We start from the raw sequence: 22111 nt of genomic DNA on the forward strand, positions 1-22111 counted from the left end.
GATTTGTTGTGAGGCCTGTACTTTCGCCTGCCAAACAACCACAAATATTTTTCAAGTGATTTATTGGGAGGGTCAAATTTCTTGCCAATCAGCACAGGATATAAATTTATGCTTATGTGTTTTTGTAGGGTTTTGTTATTCCATGGAATGGAAAACTTTTATTCTGCTACTACTACACATGGAAAACTTTGTTCATACTTTTAGCCGTAATTATTTGAAGAATTCCGCGTAATCCCCCTTAACGAAGAGTTCCTTACAATAACATTTTTAAGAAGTTTATTTTTTGATTTATCCCGTTGATTGCTCGCAAATCTCATTGGGTAGCATTTGTGGTAGATGAAATTCAAATGAATGGTAATTTTAACAAGAGTGTAAGTGGATATATGTATTTAAGAACGTTTTCTTTTTTCGTTTGTAAATATTCGAAGCAATAATAATTGGTGATCACAAATTATGTTAAGATTTGGAGAATATGACATTTATCCTATCTTTAAACCGAATGCCTCTAATTTGACATTTTAGGTTGCCAATATCTTTAAATTGACTCTACCAAGAATTATCAATACCGGACCACTATTAACTAAAATATCTAAAATGTGTAGGGTCCCTTGTTTATATAAGGACTTTGTCAAAAGAAGGACCTACATCGAAGATGTTATGGAAAGATGTTTTCAACCTTCGAGAGCACGGAATGCCAAATTACAGTCACATCGATGGGGTAATTTGACTACAACTTTCAAAATACAGAAAATGGGGCAGAGGGCAAAACCAGCATTAGGAATGCTTGTGGTGTTCAGGGGTTGGGAAAAATAAATCCATAATTTTTATATGAACTATAGGACTTTATTTAACATGCTTCGGAATGTCCGCTATGGGCATGCACCGTTTTGTTGTATGATTTGTTGCCATTTTAAGTATAACTTCATAATGCCTTACTCATAGATGTCCTGATCTCTATTTGCAAAAAAACTCTAGTAGTCGATTTTCACAATCCTCCCCAGATACCAATTTGCATTAAGGGAACCCCACCCATTCTCGATTTTAATTTTTCAACATTTTCAATGGGCTGGTAAATCAATACCAAAGCTTGTTAAGGTTTGTAACTTTGCACATATATATTTAAAGATTTAAAAGAGAAGAAAAATAATTTACAAAAAATTTTTGTTATTGTTTTGTTGTTGTTTTTTGTAATTAAAGAAAAGTCCTTATTTTTGATGGCGGGCATGTGTGGCTCTCGTATGAACTAGGATTATTGACTTCGCTCTAAAATAAACAAAATGGTGGACCTTTGAAAATTTTGTTTTTGGAAAATCGCTGATTTTTTACCAAAAACCAAGTTAAAAAATATGAAGAATTTTTAATTTGTTCACCAGATTGGCTTTATACTGTTACTTATGTCCAGCAATTGAAAATCTTGAAGAAACGCAATTGCAAAATTTGGAACCACATTTTTGGACTTTTATTACTTTATATAAAGATTATTTGCCCGCCATTAAAAAAAAAATGTTTAGAGAAAAACGCGTTTAAAATTTCAAAACATGTATACCTTGGAGCCGTCACTTGATGCTGACACAATAAAACGGCTATATCTTCTGTATACAGAGTCTTTTTTGGCATTTTTACTTGAAATTTTGCTGGGACATTTAAAAAATTAGTGTAGATATATATTTGAAGTCAACAACTTTTTTTGTAATATCCCCGAGAATGGGGGAAGTTTGTTGATTTACAGAAATTTTGCAATGGAACAATAAAAAGATGATAATCGCAAAATGGCGCCAAAAGGTCATTAGAATAATTTCTCCGATTTTATTGACCTACATGTGCGAGGTGCATCTGTAACATCAAAAATTCCTGAACGGAATCTATGTAACCAAAATTGCACATAATTGACTGCTACAGCATCGGAACCATGCGCACCATTCACAATTTTAGCCGCTTTGCTTGCATTTTCGCCTTTGTCAAAGAAAAACTGTAAAATGTACCGAATTTGTTCACTTCCATTTTAACACCCTGTAACTCACAACTGAATGCACCAAAGAGAATTTTTTTACTGGGAAATGTCTCCATTCCAACGATCATAAATCTGAAATTGTTTGATCGGTACTTTACGAGAATTCTCCCAGAATCCGTTTGAGGCAATTTGGAGTCGATTTATAACTGTTTGGCCAGTTGGTGCGCACGATAACTCATGAAGGGTATAATCAATTTCATCCAGACGTTGTACATCTTAATATTTCTTCCAAACTTAGTTCAAGTTCGAAGATAGGAATCCACTTCCAAATCCACTTCCCTCTCTTATGGTTATTTGAAGCGAATTGAATAACCGATTTGATCGACATTAAATCCGAAACCTTGTATAAAATTAAAAATAAATAAATATGACGATATTACTGCTTCAAAACCACATAATTATCCTCAATATATTAGTTTGTTGTTGCTGTAATTTCAAAAAAAAAACGCAACCCGAAAATAATGATGTAATCTTCTATATTTTGATTATTTTTCTCATATTGCAAAGTTGCACATTTAGCGATTATTTTAATATATTCATAATTTTACGAAGAAAGTCATATATCAACGTTTTTTGCCAATATAATAAACAGCGTAATTTTATGAATTGAAAATCTTTTGATTTTGCTAATTTTGATACTTCAAAGATGTTTCTATATGTTAAAGATGTGGTGATTGGTTGGCCATGAAAAACCCTGATTTTTGACTCTCGCAACCAATCAATATATTCATAATCGTATTTTACGATGGAAGTCATATATGAATACTTTTCAGAAATAAAAGAACTTTCATGATAGTTTCCGCGAATATAGGCCTGCTACCGTAGCTCGTCCACGCCCAGTCCTTGATGGCATATCCAACGATAACCGTCTCAAAAATACCGTTGAACTCTTAAATTGGTATTTTACTGCTATGACAAATTGTTGATCAGTACGAACTGATGTTCTTTTGCAGCCTTCCTCCTTGTTGAACTCCCACTACTGATCTAGTAGCATAAAATCGATTTATAATTCGAGATACCACTGATTTATTCTTGAAATATTTCTCCGAAATCATTTTCGGAGAAATATTATCCATACATTATTATTTATTTCATAATGAATTTTGCATTAATGCTTTAATGTTTTTTTATGTGAAAAAGTACCCGATTTAAAGCAGAAAAAACTCAATACGATATCTTTACGGCATTGCAATTTTATATGGCAACCTTGCAATTTTAGTTGCTTTAGTTTTGGTCACCAGTGTATAGGGTAAACGCACCTAATTCCGGCATGAACCAATCTATTTTATATAACTTCAAATAACTAAAAAATCCTATAACTTAATATGAAAAATAATAGTGCAACCTATCTCTGCAACCTATTGCAACCTATCTCGAGCTAAGTACATTTATTCATCCAAAATTTGACATTTTGTCAATGAGGATTCTCAACACTAGCGGTAATTCATGCTTCTTAAGAAAAAAATAGTGGGGATATTGATTTTAAAAGACGTGTAACTATATGAAAATTATATATTGTTCACAAGGACCTTCTTCGTAATTGTAAAGAACATACATGAGAACACTTTAGAATTTCAAATTATTTAAAAATATTTCTAATTTTGATATTTTTATAGATGTCGCCCTTAGGAACAAATTTTTTAAGGTTTTCCCATAGTCGGCATATGAGTGAATAATAAGCACATATTCAATAATTTTAGCTCAAACTTGGAAAAAATTTAAAATAAGTGCTCTAAATATCGATTAATTTAAAAAAATCGGTTTAGTGTGGTTTTACATAAGACAGGGTTTTAATCTAAAATTCCTCCAACCTCTGAAATGTGTATTTTAGACATCCAGAACGCAGGTTCCCAAAGTCGGCACCATGATTTACAATTGAAATATTTTAATAATAATGGAATAATGGAAACGTCCGATAGTAGTAACCTATTATTGCAAACAGCAGAAAAATCAATTAAATATATAATTTTTGAATAACTAAAATTTGACATGCCGACTATTGGAACATGACATGCCGACAATTGGAAAAAAAGTGTCGACTATTGGCACAAAGGCACTATTTTACATAATTATAATTTTAATCGACTTTAATAAAAAGTTTCGAAAAAGATGAACCTAAATAAAATATAGCGGAAACGATGCACTTGGAATGGTGAAACGTTTAAAAAGCGAAAATTCTTAAAGTGCCGACTATTGGTGCACTTACCCTATATAAATTTCATTCCCATTAGCTATGTAATTCAAACTAGTCCATTGTCTCCACTCCGAGCCTTCCGCGCACTTGATTGACTTCATCTATTTCCCTTATTGTAGTACTATACACTGCCCACATATGTATTCCTAACTCCATGAATATTTCACTGTTGGTTGCGTTTTTTTGTAACATCAACATTATTTCATGAAAGTTGACCTAATTTTCTTGAAAATTATCTTCTTCTTAAATTTCATGTAGTACATCGTATAGCAAAAAAAAACGAAACAAAACAAAAACAGCAAAAATATGCACATGACCAGCGGCACAGCGTCTTCTACTAAACGATAATGGAATTCCACATCGGATTGGCACCAATGAGGGAGAGGGCGGTGAAAAGTTCGGCAGTTCAAGTTCAGTGCTATACCAACAAAAAATGTAAATGACAACAATAATATAAAACTACGACTGTATGAGAAAGAAGGTCGAGAGATGAAAGGGGATTAAACGTACACATAAACGAGAGACAAAATAAAAACCGTTTTATGGGTGAAATAAATAAAAATAAAACAATAAAATGTTACAAAGCAAAGTCAAGTGACAAATAATAATAACAACAACATCTAGTCTGATAAAAAAAATCAACTCAAGAAGAGAATTCCAAATTTGCATTTCGACTCTGGACACCAGTGACACACACTCACAACACAACTGACAAGTGTGGCTCCCCAATGGAGAAGAGACAATCCGTGTTGGAGTACGGAGAGTTAAATATGAGAAACCAAAGCTAATAACAATTGCATATTGTGGGTGCCGGGTGTTATTAGTCGGGCTCCATACTATGTTACATTGCTCTCTGAATCTCTCTCTCTCTTGGTTTGGGTACTGACTAATCCAACAAAATCCAAAAATCAACATATTGGAGAGTATTTGCTGGTTCAAATACCGAGCAGATATCTCTCCTAGTCTGATTCTTTTTGATATTAAATTTCACTGTTGTTATCCTCTCTCTCTCTTACAACATTAGAGTTGATCAGGGATGGGAAACCTGAACCTTCAATAAAAAAATACTGAAAAGGGGATTTTGTTTGTTAGTTGGCGCCCAATCAATTGTGGTTTGAATCGAACAATATAATTCAAAATTTTATTTGGTTAAAAATGCACTTAGATTCTTGAAACTTTAGGCAAAAATAATCGAATGCTGTACTCAAGATCTAGAGTATAACAACATGTTTATGTCGAACTTAGGGCTTCAGCATCCGACCAAGCAGTTGCTGTAACCCCGGTTGATAAGTCGTGTTATTTTGTTCAGCAATAAGGCCTTTTTCTGTCTTAATGGGTATGTAATTCAAAATTCAATATCTGTCACTTCTTAATATTTAGTTGAGGTTACGTAAAAAAGGTAAATATCACTTGAGTATCACGGAGCTGATAGGCGCACAGTTAATAGACACACTCTGCAAAAAAATTATGAAAACATGTTTTCTTTTAAATTATTAAAATCATTCCATCTACAATTTAAAAATACGAAATAATAGGGTATACACTTACAAAAAACAGAGGTTACAAGAAAATGTGGATGTGGAAAAAAAAATATTAATCATTTTATGTCGGAAGATGTTTTACTCACTGAGAACTCAAAATACCAAATTACAGCCATTTATTTACAACATAATTAGCTGTAATTTGGTATTTTGCCGTGCCAAAAATCTTTAAAATAGCAAATATTTGGGCCTTGGACCGATATAAACCCTTTTTAATACCACACAACCTTTATTGTAATAACAATGGATGTACAAAATTTTAAAGCTCAATAGTAAATACTAACACATACCCGTAAGGGAATTTGGAAAATATTTAATCATTTCATAACATATTTTAAACGGCATATGACAGAACAACAAATAAACCTACACACCAATATTCACCCAAACAAAAAGTTTCATATATCATATATTATATCAGTACTCACCACAACAATCCAATAGAAATCATATTTCCCAATTTCTGGATTCCAGCCCGATCGGTTCACTCAACAAAATTGTACAAAAATTTAGTACTATCAGTACACCTGATTATCCATTTAAAAAACTTCCCACATACCCCAATTTTACACTCCGACAGTAATCTTAATTCCATATTTCAGGATTCCAACTCTATTGTTTCACCCAAAATTCAAATTATACAAAATTTTGTAAAAATAAGTAAAAATTTTCAAAACTACCTAACTCAATTTTACAATACAGTAATGTTATTTCCAAATTTCAGTGTTCTAGCTCTACCGGTTCAACAAAAACTCAAATTGGGTTCAGTGTTCAGTTTAGCACACATGCTACGAAATTTTACCAATTTTAATAAATTTATATACTTTTAGAATACCTTTACATAGTTCGAATTTCTAAAAAGCATTTGATACAAATATCCCATATTTAGTAATTTTTAGTACTTTTCGTGCCGGCTTAGTACGAAGTACGGATAAGTAAATCGACTTTCAACTAATCGATTTATTTTTAAATCTAAAAATAGAAATCGACTTTTGATCTTTGAGGAACTTGCAAAGTCGAAACTTCAAGATCGACTTTCAATTTTCTTTATAAATAAATGTTTTGTTACCACAAAGCCAAAATTACCTACAAATTTAATTTTCCAGAAAATTTAAAATTCCAGAATTTTAGTCGATTTTGCATTGGTCGATAAAGTTGAAAATTAATTTGGAAATCACAGGCAAAAATTTTGCGCTCGACTATATATTCTTAGCACGATTTTCCAAGAACCCAGCCCTATCTGACACTTTTGGGCCAAGAGTAACTCTTGCCCCAAAATTTCAAGATTCCAACGTCAGCCGTTTCGTCTGGGCGTTGTTGAATCGCATTTTTCAATCACATTGTTTTGAATAAAACTGAAATGTGGAATATAAACGAATATAAACGATTCAAAATTCCCATCCCTGATGTACAAGTCCAATATGCCAGTGCTCAGCGTCAAATGCCAATGCATGAAAGAGTGGCTGGCAAACACATGTTTTGATTAAAAGTCCATTTATCCCGTCGCGCCCCTCAGTTCCACGAACAATATTCGATTCGTCAAGGATATTTGAACACACACTTACCACACTAACAGTTGCCAATGGCACGAAACGCAGACCGGTGTGGCTGCGACAATTGTAGTGCGTAAAATCTGCTGTACGCCGCATTAGCATACGCAAACTTGTTACACATACTCCTGATGCCATTGCTGTTGTAGTTGTTCTTGTAGTTAATTTGTTGAGGAGGATAACGATGTTGATTTGTTGTGTGATATTCAGCTAGTTTTTTGTAGGAGTTCGATAAAATAACTCCGTTTGTCGTTGTATTATTGCTTGAATTCCTGCTTCGTCAGTTGTCTACCACACCTAGAACAAAAACATCAAACATATGCAACACTCAACACACTCACTCACTGACTGGACTCACTTTCCACTTCGATGCTTCACATTCGCTCACTAGGAAACTGAAAATTGAAGCTTCACTTTTTTGCTTTTCTTATTTTTATGAGATTCTCAAACACTTTTGCTTTTCCTTTTTATTTTTGCAAATACCCTTTTCTTCTTTCTTTCTTCTTTTAATTTCTTTTTCACGGACGGATGAAAATTATTGAAGTGGTTGGTTGGTGTTGGGAGCAATTTTTATAAATTTCTTATATTTTGTTTAGCATTGGATATTTTGTTGTTGCTGTATGGATATATTAGTTGTTGTTGTTGTTGCTTAGATGGAATACCTCCGGGTCGTTGCTGAGCTAGACCACTTTTCGTTGTTGTTGTTGTTATTATTGTTGGACACCAAAATAGAAGACAACCACAACACGAATAATTCTAACGCGGCGCGTCAAACAAGCAAAGTAAACGTGTGTGCGTGGGAACAAGCGTAGCCGTAGTCGGTCGGTCGGTCGTTTGGTTAGTTGGTTGGTCGCCTATATTTTATTTTTATGCAAATTTTCTTTTTTGTTTTCCTAAAATAAGAATTTCAAAATCAAATTCTTTACAACTTGAAAATATTTTCTCGCTGAAGAAGCTCGCATACACACTGTAGCAGACACATAAACACACACACGCGGCAACGGCACGGACGTTTGTCACGACAAATGAACGAGATGGATAACAGCCGGGCAACGTTAGTTCCAACGGACAACTGAACAATCACTGAACTGAAGTCGTCCAACAGTTCTTAAAATATCATTTCAATGCCGTTCTCACGTCGTGGTTGGTGCGTGAGTTCTGTTCTAGAGTTCTATCCCCCAAATCTGTTGTTGGTGGTATTGTTGCTGCTTTTGTCTTGGGTGTTACGGTTGCTTGTTGTTGCTGGTGGTTCTTCGTCGTCGCTTCTCTTCTCAGTGGAGGTATTATTTTGTTGTTGTTGTTTTCGATAACAAAAAGCGTTTTTCGCCAAATATGAATTTCCTTGCTCACGGCGCAAGTTTGTTGCTCCCGCTAAAGAATTTTTTGAGAATATCTCCACACAACAAAAACAAGTCATACATTTGACATTAGCCGTTGTGTGTTTGTCGATATGTTTGTGGCTGTGTGTGCCGTAATATTTGTACCCGTCGAGCAACAACAAGTCGTATGTATGTCAAGACAAAACAAAGGGTACGAAAACAACGAATGCTGTATCAAAGTGTAACGTCAAAGAAAAAAGCTGAGTTATATGTAAGAGTTGTATTTGCCAAAGCTTTTGAGAAGCTTTTACCGTTATTTTGAAAATTTCCAAAAATATCAATTTAACAGAACTTGCGGTAAGTTTGGTACAACTCTTTTATTTAAAAAAAATACTTAGTTAAAAAGCGTCCATTGTTCGAATTGTACCATTCAACAATTCGCAAAATCCCGAAAGTATAATATTTAAAAGTGAATATTGAATGTGATGTGAAAGAGTGAAATGCAACATTCAAAGCTCTATATTAAATAAAAGCACATACCCGTAAGCGAATTAGGGAAATATTTAAATATTTCTTAACATATTTTAAACGGCATATGACAGAATAATAAATCAACCTATACACCAATATTTACAAAACTTCCCACATACCCCAATTTTACACTTCGACAGTAACTCTAATTCTATATTTCAGGATTCCAGCTCTATTGCTTTACCCAAAATTCAAATTGTGCCAAATTTAGTAAACATAAGTACACATTTTCAAAACTATCTAACTCAATTTTAAAGTACAGTAGTAATCTTATTTCCAAATTTCAGTTTTCAGCTCCATCGGTTCAACAAAAATTAAAATTGGGTCAAATATACGGGCATGTTCTGGCATTCACTTCGACAGAAGTGTATCGAATACACGCCGAGGTGTTCTGTAACACACTTTACACTCGTTTGAAGTAAATTCTTTACACATACAGTTTCATAGTGAGAGTCGGGTGTATTCATGTTTTTCTATATATAATAAAATCTTTTTTGAAATAAAAAAGGCACATGATGATAGATTAATATGTTATTATTGCGTATAATTTGTTAAAAATTACAAAATTATGATAAAAACGCCTTTAAAACCCAATTTTAAGTAAATACTTAAGTTTGTGTTGCATTTATTCCGAATGAATCTCTAGCTTGACACAAACAGCTGATTTGAAATAAGATCGTACATGATAGGATAACCAAATGTTCCCCTTAAATAAATTAACAAATTAATGATATTAAAGAGACTTTCATACATATATTTTATGTTGCGAATAATAAAAAATTAAAAAATAATAAAAAAAAATTTGTTAGAATTAACGGAATTACTAAACAATAACAGAAACAATGTTAAAAACGAATACAGTTTATATTGTATGGCAACACTATTTCTACAAAGTACCATGTTGGCGTTTATTTTTGTCGCAGTTCAAAATTTCAATTCACGTGAGAACCAGAACAGGTGAAGTGAAGTGTATGTGTGATGTGTAAGGAACAGACCGTGAGTTCTAGAACATGCCCGATTAAAAAAGAATAAAATTATAGTTAGAATTTACGAAATTAATAAAAAAAATAAAAAAACAATGTTGAAAACGAATACAGTTTATATTGTATGGCAACACTATTCCTGCAAAGTTCCACGTCGGTGCCACCTGATTGATTCTCATCACCCGATGAAATAGTGAGCTAATATGTACCGCGAGTTCACCCATAAGAAATATAAACTCTCGGAAAATCCAACCTACTAAGAAAAAGCTAAGAAAAAGAAAACCAAACACCCCTAATGTTGACGACCCCCGCAAACGTATAAAGAACCACGATCTGCGAATCTGCACTTGGAATGTGCACACGTTGTACAGTGTTCGCTTTGGCGGATATACTCAAGAAGTACAAAGCCGATATTATTGCCTTACAGGAAATGTGATGGAAAGGGACAGGCATAAGTAAATCTGACGATTACGCCCTTTATTATAGCTTCCATGAAACGAGACATGAATTTGGCTGCGGATTTATGGTTAACAGGAGAATAAAAGACCTTGTCTCCAGGTTCACTCCAGTAGATGAGCGAATTGTTATAATCCGTATAAAAGCGAAGTTCTTTTACATCAGTCTTATTTGCGCCCATGCTCCGACCGAAGATAAAGATGAACAGACCAAAGACATATTTTACGAGCGCCTAGAAACAGCATATGACCGTTGCCCTGGCCATGACATTAAAATTCTGCTAGGAGATTTTAATGCAAAAATCGGAAGGGAAAATATCTTTGGCCCCACCGTCGGAAAATTCAGCCTTCATGAAGAAACATCCGAAAACGGCATGAGGTTCATTGACTTTGCGGCAGCAAAGAACATGGTAGTTAGCAATACCAGATTCAAGCATCTCGATATACACAAGGCCACCTGGATCTCTCCCGATCAAGTAACGAGAAATCAAATTGATCAAGCAGACGGAATGCATTCATCCAGTGTTTTAGACGTCCGATCCATCCGAGGAGCGAATATCGATTCGGACCATTACCTTGTGGCAGCCATGGTACGCACCCGTCTTAATGTTTGCAGCAAAGGTGCGATCTAATACAACACGGAAACTCCACGTCGAAAAGGTGCAAACACAACAGGTAGCCGAGGCCTACTCCTCTCAACTTACCCATCTGCTTTAAGAAAACACTTATTGTCCCGATAATAGTATAGAAGCACAATGGCAAAGAATTGCCCACTCCCTACAAACTGCAGCAAAAGGAACAATTGGGTACCAAAAACCAACACCAAGAAGCCCAAGGTACGATCAGGAGTGTCGCAATGCTACTGATGTAAACAAAGCAGCTTATAGGGCAACCCTGCAGACAGTAGCAACACGTAACGTCATGGTGAATTATCGGGAGAAAAGGAGAGAAGAAACGTGTTTTCAGAAAAAAGAAGAAAGAACAAGAAAAACGTGAGCGTGAGCAAATCGATATGTACAGGAGTTAGAATGAAGTCCGGAAATTTTACCAACGAGTAAAACACCAAACCGAGAGCTTTGGTGCCGGCACATCCTCAGGTAGAGATGAAGTAGGAAACCTGGTGGCAGATACAGACAGCGTGTTGAGGATCTGGAAGGAGCATTTCGGAAAGCTTATAGTATCAAATAGTGGCGATGAAGAAGATACCCCAGAACCAGTAAGAGATGATGGTATAGAGTGTATACTACCTAGCCAAGGTGAGGTCATAAAAGCAATTAAACGGCTCAAGAACAACAAAGCAGCAGGAGCTGATGGGTTACCAGCTGAACTATTCAAGACTGGTGGCCAGATGCTGGTCAGAAGCATGCACCAGCTGATTAGCACAATTTGGCTAGATGAATTCATGCCAAATGATTGGAACCTCAGTATACTGTGTCCCGTGCACAAAAAGATGAGGGAATAAGTCTCTTTCCATCGCATATAAAGTGCTATCCAGTGTGCTGTTGCGCTGAACGATTAAAGCCAATGGTCAATGACATCACCGGACAATACCAATGCGGCTTCAGACCTGGCAAATCCACCATTGACCAGATTTTCACTCTTATAAAGCCGCATTCGACAGCCCTATCCGTTCAGAGGTGTTTAAAGCCGTGTCTGCAGGATAACTTTAAATAGCACAAGGTCAGCAGTTAAAGTAGGAAAGGACCTATCGGAGCCCCTCAATACCGAACGAGGATTCAGACAAGGTGACAGTTTGTCGTGTGATCTTTTTAACATCCTGCTGGAAAAGGTCATACGAGACGCAAAGGTGAACAGAAATGGCACTCTGTACACCAAACAACACATGTTACTCGCCTACGCCGATGACATCAATATAAGGGTCGAACTTTGCGAGCGGTAACAGCCACCTTTGAACAAATTGAAAAGGAGTCTACCAAAGTGGGTCTGACAGTAAACGGGGAGAAGACCAAGCTGATGGTATCAATGCGCAAGACGTCCAGTAGACTCGGACCAACCGTGGAACTTGATAACTACAGCTTCGAGGTAGTTAAAGACTTTATATACCTTGGTAACGCCATAAATAAAACGAATGACATCAGTTTTGAAATTCGGAGAAGGATTGTGATGGCCAACAGATGCTACTATGGTCTAAGTAAGCATGCCTTTTGAGCTGAATGAAAATGCGCCAGCTCAAAAGGCATATAAAAACGAGCCTGCTGATGGTTCCCGTAGAAGGGGAAGGTCACGAATTAGATGGAAAGACCATGTAGAAAACAACATCTTGGAACGTAGTCTTCCAAATTGGTGGACTTGCGCATAAGACCGACGCGCTTGGAAATCTTTTTTAACACTAGATTGCCGAAGGCAGTCATTTTGGCCGTTTTTCAATTTCAAGTACAAAAACAATTGTGTATATTATGACCCAGCTTTTTTAAAATTTGGTGACTTTTTGTACCACATAGAACTACGTTTTTTAATCATAGTAGCTGCTTCCTCCCCTCTTTCATTCCCCGTATTCACATGTGCTATACCTATATTGCCTAAAAGCGGTCATTTTGACCTTTTTGAAATATTAAATAATCAAACTGCTTTTATTATTGTATAAAGTAAATTTCTTATATGACCAGATGGGTACAACAACATCGAAACCCGTTTGCTACTCTAGAAACACAATCGAACACACAAATCGGGAAAAATAAATTTTATATTTCCATTCGATTTTTCTCTTAAAAGACTTCCTCTTTTTTGAACATTTTGTCCGGACTCTTATTTTTCGAAAAGGGAAACTCGAGAGCCCTCCCACCGAAAAGAAATTATAACAACGTTTTGTATGATTGTAAAAAATAAGTTAAAAAAATGACGGATTTTAGGCAATATAGGTATATACAAAATTGCCGTCTTTCTAGTGTTAAGCTCGGCTTATGGAACAACCGTTCTGTAACAAGGCAGCTAAGTAAGTAAATACACATACATAAAGCCAACGGAACCTATATTCAGCTGACCAAAACAAAATGTTGCCCTTTGATTTTGGAAAGGGCAGTTAATTTTTGGCAATCGAAAAAGCAAATCGTTCGTGATCCCCACACAATATTAAAACATAACCGTAAAAATAAATATTAAAATATTGGAATTAAATTACCAAACCTAAATCTAAATATTGCACTTCCCATATCACATAAACTACCATTGGAAATTAAACCTACAACAAAGTGTATTCTATATAAAATAAATAAACTTAATTCGAATAATTTTCTAAAAAAAAATAAAAATCAACTTTTAATTGGCAACAAAAGGCAAGAGAGGTAAAACCCCAAAAAATTTTGTTCAAGAAGAGCGCTTCTAACATGGAGAAAGCTAGGAAATAATGACAAAGAACCTAGTATAGAGCCTTCAAGAAGAGGCAACGTGACAATTGTTGAAACCAGGGTTTAAAGTCAGCATCTAGTTACATTAGATCTACAGCTACTACTTATATTAGTTATACAGATCAATGGCTAATTTTCAAATGATCATCTATTCAGCTCAAACAATTGTTACTTAGCTAATATTTGATGAGCTAGCTATTTTTGATTAAGCCTAAGCGACAATGAAGCTAAAAATGCAGCAGCCAAAAATTGCAGTTTTATTTTATTTTCTATCTATTAATCTATACATACAGTGGTGGTCACACAATTAAAACATGCACAGTGGTAGAAAACCGCCTTCGATACGTTTGAAGTATTACTAAAATGTTTTATCTAAAAAATAGGTATTTACATGGTATAATAATTACAAGGTAGGGCACAGCTACCAACTGATTACAATTTTTTCTCAAGGTGGCTTGTTCCATCAAATCAAAATACATATATTATTCATACATATGTATTCAAAACAATACACACACATATTGTTTTGAATACAATGCCAATAAATTCAAAATAAATTGAAATATATGCAATTTTAATAAATAAATAAAGTTTTTAACACGTTCGTCTGGAAGTAATTACTTTGTTATGGATGAAACAAATATTTTATGGTATTCCCTACTGTATTTTGGGAAGAATTCATAACCTTTCATTCATTTTTCGCGTTTTTAGTTTTGTGTAGAAAAAATGTAAAATAAACACAAACACTTGTTGCGTATATTTATTTTATTTTTGGCAGAAGAGGCCACACGTGCATAGTTGCTTTTTTGTTATTCACCTCAAGCTGCCCTACCTTGTAATTATTGTACCATGGGTATTTAGTGTAAATATGGAAAAATATTGCATGCAATTTTTTCATAAATAACGGGTTTTGCGAAAAAAAACATCGACTTTGAGCTGGCCACATAATTAAAACATCGAAATATCAATACATTTCATTTATTTTCAAAATACAATATTTTTGAATTTTTAGAATAAAAGTGAAAAACATGAATGAAAATCTTGCAAATTTTTTCACCATATAAATTTTTGTTTTTATGTAATTTTATGTTTTAATAAATTTTGATCAGAATTTTTTAATTTTCGAATATTTTTGTATATATTTGTTAATAAATAAATGCATTTCAGGCTTGAAAGAAAAAAGTGTTCAAAGGTGCCCCCTCTCCCCTATAATTGTTAAAGGGCATATACATTAGAACTTTTTACTGGGTTAACCTACTTTATGAGGATTTATTTGACATATATGCAAAGGAATTGACAATTGAAACCCACTGGGTTAATGGAATCCGGTTAAATGTAAACGTACTATTAACGCGCGATTAGTACTCTTTTAAACATAGAAACCGTAAAGACTCGACAAAATGCATTTTGACAAAATAATTTATCAAAAATATCCAGGGGGAATCAGGTAGGCATGTTAACAATAAAAACGCCAATACGCGATAATGTGTTTATAAAATCTAAATAAAATGAGAGATCTGCACTCAAAATATATGTTTTTATTTAATAAGCTTAAAATGTCTTTGGTCTTTGTTTACGGTTTCTATGGCTTTGTCTTTGCTTGGTGTCTTGTTTTATGCTTCTATATAGTGCCAAAGACATAAAAGTATAAAGATAAGATAATTGATACGTAAGCAATTTCCAACAGAGGCTTTTCCTCTGTTGTTACAATATCATAACAACAGAGAGAACAATATTAAACGTTTTTAATGCTATATCTTAAGCTTATAAAATGAAAATACATATTTTGAGTGCAGGCCTCTAACAAAGACATAGAAACCGTAAAGACTCGACAAAATGCATTTTGATAAAATAGTTTATAAAAAATATCCAGGGGGAATCAGGTATAACAGAGGCATGTTAACAATAAAAACGCCAATACGCGATAATGTGTTTAAAAAATCTAAATAAAATCAGAGATCTGCACTCAAAATATATGTTTTCATTTTATAAGCTTAAGATATAGCCCTTAAAACGTTTAATACTGTTTGCTCTGTTGTTATGATTCGTAACATCTATTGGAAATTGCTTACGTATCAATTGCAAAGACATAAAAGTATAAAGATAGGACAATTGATACGTAAGCAATTTCCAATAGATGGCTTTTCCTCTGTTGTTACGATATCATAACAACAGAGCAAACAATATTAACCGTTTTAAACGCTATATCGCAAGCTTACAAAATAAAAACAGATTTTTTGAGTACAGATCTCTGATTTTATTTATATTTTATACACACATTATCGCGTATTTGCGTTTTTATTGTTAACATGCCTCTGTTATGCCTGATTCCCCCTGGATATTTTTTCACAAACTATTTTGTCAAAATGCATTTTGTCGAGTCTTTACGGTTTCTATGTCTTTGTCAATTGTCCTATCTTTATACTTTTATGTCCTTGACATAATGTTATACCCCACCGACATCTATATTTTATTCGTGACTATGAAATGTCCTATCTTTAACCTTTTATGTCTTTGCTTTATTATTTTAGGTCTTTGTATATAGTCCACTTACTCCATCTGATGGTAATTCTATTATTGACAACAACCAGAAATCCAGCAGTGTGGTGTATAATATCACAACCAGATGGAGCAGTTTTAAGAAAAGCGTTTAGATAATTCTAGTTAAGATGAGTATCTGATATGTCCACATAACATTTTAAATATATTTTACCCAAGGTTAGTATAAAGGATAACAAACTGCATTACATTTTAAAATCCATAAAATCATACCCAGATAACAGTGGATTAAATGTAGACGTTGTTATAGGCTTCTATATATCGATATAGATTTTGTAATAATAACGTTCAAACTCAAAACTAATTAAGCAAACTAAGCAGTGGCGGTAAAAAATTGTAGTTTGATTGCATTTGTAGCACATCAGTTTGGAAGTATATTTAAGTACTTCTATTGTCAACATCTAACAGAATTGTTTTCTAAGCCTGTTTTGTGATAAAGGTGCAAACAACTAAGATATTCATCTTACAGATTAAGTTTGGCAAAAGATGACGAAAATTTAAATGATATTTGAAGTGATTATTTTCAATTTATATTTTTAGTGCATTGCAATGTTTGGTTCATGTTGCTTTTTTTGCTTACATAATTTTCAATTAAAAAGCTATATTAAGTGTTGAATATGCCCTAAACTGCTTTGAATAGTTAATGGAACATCCTATTCTATCCTGCCATTACATCCAATTAATTTTGTTTACAAATAATTATGTACTTCCATATATCAGGTTTCATAATATACCAAAAACAACAACAACAAAAATCTCATGAATGTTGGTGATAAATTAATAATACATTTCAAATAGAACCGCAATAAATAATTATTCATTTATTTTCTGTAAACAAAATATTTAGAAAAAGAATATTATATGAAATTAGTCAAAATATATCTGTAGGTTCTAGGAACACATACACATCACCCGAATAGGACTTTTAAATTTGACATTTGGCATTGACATTATATACCTTATATATATATATATGATACTCGCCAGATTGTTGAACTTCTGGCAACTAAGTTGTCTGCATTTTGGGTTCTTAAAAGTTCATACAAAAGTGGATTAATATTGATAATATCAGCCCACTTTTTAAAATAGGCACTAAAACGATATCTTCCAAACTTCGGTATTTTTTTTGGAGTGATTTTATTTTTTGTATTCTTTTTTGTGAGAAAACCTAATACAAATTGTCAATATTAAGACAAGTTTCAGAGCCCCCCAATTTTCAGTAGATTTTTAACACCTTTTAAACGGAATTGGATCAAATTTCATATTTTATTCATATGATTACGATTCATATAAATAAAATATAAAATTATAGTACTTGTTCTTTGAGTTCCAATGGGCGATGAACATCAACCGGTATTTTTAGGATTCCATAAACGATTTTAAATTCTAATTGACTCTAAATTTGATATCTTTGTTCCCATTGGGTGTCAAAAATTATTTGTTTCGGATAACCGCCATTTAAAGATAACGCCTGGTTTCGGTATTTTCAGTACTTCAAACATGTTGAAAAATTGGGTTTTGGACCCACCTGAATGTCTGTATATTTGTATTTCGTTTACCGTAGCATAACCGATCGATATAAAGTTCTACCCGATATTTCTATTTGATATGACATTTGTTAATGATTTTTAAAAATAAGAGCATTTGCGGAAAGGTTACCTGTACTAATAAAATAGTAAATCGATTGATTGACTTAACGATTCATCAAGGCCCAGACGAAACGGCTGAAGCAGGAACCTTGAAATTTTAGGTGAGGGTCACTCTTATTACAAATGTGTCAGAAAAAGATGGGATTTTGGAAATTCGTACTAGGTACTATTTGTATTTTGCGATGTCATTGATGAAGTATAGGATAGATGTACCAAAGGATTTTTAAAAATTCGGACTATATTTATCCGAAAAGTACAAAAATGTACTAAATTTGTTACAATTTCACATGTGAAAAGATAGAGCTGAAACTTGAAAACTTGAAAGGAAGTACCAGTTGGTTGACGAGGCGGGTAAACGATACCAAAATAAACACTTGAAAATGGTGAGGAAATAATAAAGACCTTATTTTTCTATAAATTGCTTAAATTTAAACGTTTTGGTCAGCTGATATTTATTGTATACGTGTTCCAGTTGTTAGAGTAGCCTTGTGAAATTGGGGAAATTTTCTAGTAATCTGAATAGTTAGATAAAAAGTCGTCGGAACAAAATTGTCATCTAGTCAGGACCGTAAGGGAGTTAGGTTTTTTTTGGGATCCCTGGTAAAGGACAAATTATATTTTGAACTTACCTAAGAACTAAAAGGTAAATGGATCCAAAAATTCTTATTGTTTCCCAAAACTGTAAATCAGTCGTTCGGTAATGAAATTTCATGAATTTTACCATCAAAATGAGTTTCGATTCTTTGAATGCATTTGTGGGCAACTCATGTTTAAAAATTTCATCAATAAAACCAGGAGAGAACGATAGTGGTGCCCAAATATATTTGGCCAAGTGTAGGTTATTGCAAATCAAAACATTTTCGTTTATTTCATTACCCTCCTATTTAATGGCATAGGTTAACCGAAGCGAACTCAATGCCACTTTGAATAGGAATAAAATTACCACCGCTCCAAATATTAGCCAAACTACTTACATTATCATTTATTTACTGTTATTTTTTTATTATACATTTATATTAAATACATGCTTAAATAATATTTAAAATATTCAATAATAACAACAATTTGTTGTGGGCGAAGTGAAAAATGTTTTAATTACTTCTATTATGATTTTAATGGAAATTTATAAAATTATTTATGTCCAATCAAGTGTAAACGTGTGTGAGTGTTTTCATGCGTGTGTGAGTGTACTATTGCGTGTGTGGTGTGAGACCGTTTGTTGGAAAACAAATTTGTGCCAGCATTCGAATATGAATGCGAATACAAATAAATGCATAATAATTAACTTTTATAATCAGAAAATATCTTTCGGGATTATAAATTAATTGCACACATTCAAATGTTATGTAACGTGGTCTGCACAAATATGTGAAACAATTATATGTATATAATTTTATTTCATATTTTTGTTTCAGAAAATATCAAGTTAAAAGGACGTAACTGACATAAAAACTTTAAAAACAAAAACAAAATTTTTTTTTAATAAATAAGGACCTATAGTGCAGTTAAACTATGAAAAAATTTCGAGCAATGCTCCATTTTAATAGATTTTATAAATTTGTTTGCTTCTCTTGTAAAATTAGTAAAAGTCTAGTTATGTCCGTTTGTATTTATGATGACGATATGAATCTTCCCATTCAAACTTAAAATGAACAAAAAGTTTACCCTTCGGGGGTAGGTAGCAGAAAGAGTGGACCTATGTGTCACATCTTCGGACTTGATCTTGTTTGTGTAAAAGTATTACGATTTGCAACATTTACATCAAATCCGACATACCATTCGCATGATATTTGATTGACACATTTTCAAAAAGTTGATACTGTTTGGGGGAGTGGGCCGATGAGTCATATTGACCAGTAAAACTATTTCGGTGTGCAAAGTTTATATGAAATTTAATATTCCGATATTGCAAAAACATACAGCCTTGGTTAAAATATAGGTTGTGTAAAGTTTGATTCAAATCGGATATTCCGTTCGTATTATAAAATGTTCCCCACCTTCGAACTTCGAGAGTAATTTAAGTTTTATTTTAATTATGAAATATACATATTAAAAAATTTCTTCTGCACATACAAGTATGTTTATTTATATTTATTATTACAAAAATATCATTAATTAACGGACTAGAATGTACATATATAAATACTTGCATACCGAACAGATTATATTTATATGCAATCAGATTGTAATGATATTTTAATTAATTTAAACAAAAAAAATAGGCTATGTATACTAATGGTATAAGAATTATTATTAATTAAATCCAATTATTTAATTAATGTTAAAAGTACTACTTCATTTTTGTTTTATTTTTTTGTGAAAATAAATATTTGGGATGATGGGAAGACCGACGACCTGCGATTGTTATGTTCACAAATCAATTCATGAATTGAGCCAACACTGACAACTGATATGTCCCGTGAAGAGGGCAACTGATAACTGGCCGTAACTGTCCCGCTCTACACTACAATTATATCTTCAACAGACATCAAAACGAAAATTTGTATATTTGAATATTTAATGCCTAAGTAGAATCCCTAAAATCGGTTCAGTCATCTTTATCACCATCATACGACCAAAGAAAATGAAAGCTTAAACATTTCAAAAACTTCTAACTTTCCTATGAATGCAATCGTAATTGACTTAGTTCGAGGGCTATCCGTCCACCACAATAGTTCACATTACTTAAAAACATATGAGAAATTACAAAAATCTTTTAAATTCCTTCAAACTGAGGTTTGCTAGTTTATAACTCACGAAATCTGAACACAATGAATATAACTTAAATTCATTTGTATAAAATGAAGTGTTCTTGTCAAAATCTTAAAATGTTGGTAATAAATAATAAGTTGGGTGGAAGCTGTCATGGTGGCAATGTAGAAAAATTGGTAAAAAAGGGTTGAAGCCAACGAGTTTTTTTGTGTTCGTTCCTGATTTGTGGCTAAACTACACAACGCGAATCCAAGAGCTCCATCTCCAGCGACAAGAAGTAAACAAAGCATATTGTTTTTTTTTTGTATAACTTAAGTAAACAATCATATACGTTTGGTACAGCAATTCGTACAGTATGAACGACAAAGATGAAAACAGTATGTGATCAGTTTGCAGAAGTTGCAGAATACACCATGGACAATATGGTTCTAATATATGATTTTTCGATATAATCACTGCATCCACCCAACACGGATGTTGACATTTTGAAGCCGAATTTTCAGTGTTTTTGAATTTTTCTTATAATTAGGCCGCGCATCCAGATAATGGACTAAACAGATTATAGGATTGTAGAACCCGTGATTTTGCTTCGTTTAGTGTATATCTCATGAATGTGCTCACCATAGTTTATTTGCAATTGGGTTCTAAAAACAAAAATTTGATGCGTAAATTTTTATAAAGAAACTGTTTTTGGAGTCTTAATTCAAGAAGGTCTACTCAAATGCCGTTGAACCTCGCGTGATTTTAATATTCCGCCTAATAAAACGGCGGATATAGGTACCTTGAATTTAGAAAAAACTGCAATATTCCCCCTTTTCAAAAATTTTGATAATTTTCGAATTATGATTTCTTGAAATTCTTGCATTTTAGGTATATAGTGTCTTCGGCAACAATACTGATAAAAAATCGAGGAATATTTTGGAATGCAACTTTAACCCTCAACCGACTCATTAAAGGGGTCTTTTCGGTCCCCTTTTCCAGGATTGATTGAAAACTCATAGGTCTCAGAATAGACTAAAACTCAAAAATCAGCCTAAACGTCAAAAATCTTAAAAAAACAAAAACTCATTTTAGGGTTAACATCGTAATTATTACTAATTTTTACCCATTTTTACCACAAGATGTCGTTTTAGAAGGATAGTATAAAGGACAAAAATATTCTCCATCAATTTTTAGCATAAGTCACTGAACAAGAGAAATCTGTATATATAATGTATATACCGAATATATAGTCATACATTT

The sequence above is a fragment of the Musca vetustissima genome, unplaced genomic scaffold (assembly GCF_032173495.1).
Source record: "Musca vetustissima isolate MV318-11 ecotype Yass unplaced genomic scaffold, APGP_CSIRO_Mvet_v1 utg20023, whole genome shotgun sequence".
NCBI classification, from domain to species: domain Eukaryota; kingdom Metazoa; phylum Arthropoda; class Insecta; order Diptera; family Muscidae; genus Musca; species Musca vetustissima.